The 1,493-nt window shown below is 44.7% G+C and overlaps 1 pseudogene; it reads left to right on the forward strand.

Annotated features, from left to right (window-relative positions):
• Window positions 1–793: 793 nt before the first annotated feature.
• Window positions 794–911, forward strand: LOC126106926 (5S ribosomal RNA; annotated as a pseudogene).
• Window positions 912–1,493: the final 582 nt, after the last annotated feature.

Below are 1,493 nucleotides of genomic sequence, written 5' to 3' on the forward strand. Positions count from 1 at the left end.
GTTTTCATTTATTCTGAGGGTATATGCTTTCTTATTTTTTAACATATTATTTGCATTCATTTTTTAGAGACAGAGTAAGATGAAATTCTGATTTTATATACGAGTGTAAATCGATGTAATTAGAATTGTTGAACATATGTGAAGCGCGATGCATTAGAGATGTGGAACGGTATCGACAGGTCGACAGAGAAACGCACCAACCAAGTGGAGTGAGAGGAGGAGAGTGGATGTGATTGTTGTGCCATGGTCAGCCGCGGTGGCCGAGCGGTTCTAGGCCCTTCAGTCCGGAACCGCGCGACTGCTACGGTCGCAGGTTCGAATCATGCCTCGGGCATGGATGTGTGTGATGTCCTTAGGTTAGTTAGGTTAAGTAGTTCTAAGTTCTAGGGGACTGATGATCTCAGAAGTTAAGTCCCATAGTGCTCAGACCTGTTTGAACCATTTTTTGTTGTTGTTGTTGTGCCGAGCATGTACTACTAGGCGTTCTGCTCGTGGCCAGTGAATACATCAGTTACAGAGCTTGTGACTTTACGTGTCACGCTGCTCATTAGCTGGAAATGGGTTTTGACTCATTCAGCATAGAAGTTTGGTGTGTCTACCTGTAAGCTGTGTGCACGCCGTAAAGATACCGTTTTCGATTGCACACAGCACAGACTGTTTAGTGCGTACCACGGACTCTGAATTCAAATATGGCCAAACATTTTCATGTCCTATATTGATACACTGGACAGTAACTGTGAATGTACGGTGTGTTGGTAAAATGGTATGATATTTTCTTGTCATATATTGATTCGCCAATGGTCTTGCCGCAGTGGTAACACCGGTTCCCGTCAGATCACCGAAGTTAAGCGCTGTCGGGCTGGGCTAGTACTTGGATGGGTGACCATACAGACTGCCGAGCGCTGTTGGCAAGCAGGGTGCACTCAGCCCTTGTGAGACAAACTGAGGAGCTACTTGACTGAGAAGTAGCGGCTCCGGTCTTGGAAAATGACATACGGCTGGGAGAGCGGTGTGATGACCACATTGTTGTTGTGGTCTTCAGTCCTGAGACTGGTTTGATGCAGCTCTCCATGCTACTCTATCCTGTGCAAGTTTCTTCATCTCCCAGTACTTACTGCAACCTACGTCCTTCTGAATCTGCTTAGTGTATTTATCTCTTGGTCTCCCTCTATGATTTTTACCCTCCACACTGCCCTCCAATGCTAAATTTGTGATCCCTCGATGCCTCAGAACATGTCCTACAAACCGGTCCCTTCTTGTTGTCAAGTTGAGCCACAAACTCCTCCCCAATTCTATTCAATACTTCCTCATTAGTTATGTGATCTACCCATCTAATCTTCAGCATTTTTCTGTAGCACCACATGATGAAAGCTTCTATTCTCTTCTTGTCCAAACTATTTTTCGTCCATGTTTCACTTCCATACATGGCTACACTCCATACAAATACCTTCAGAAACGACTTCCTGACACTTAAATCTGTACTCGATGTTAAC

The sequence above is a fragment of the Schistocerca cancellata genome, chromosome 10 (assembly GCF_023864275.1).
Source record: "Schistocerca cancellata isolate TAMUIC-IGC-003103 chromosome 10, iqSchCanc2.1, whole genome shotgun sequence".
Lineage (NCBI taxonomy): Eukaryota > Metazoa > Arthropoda > Insecta > Orthoptera > Acrididae > Schistocerca > Schistocerca cancellata.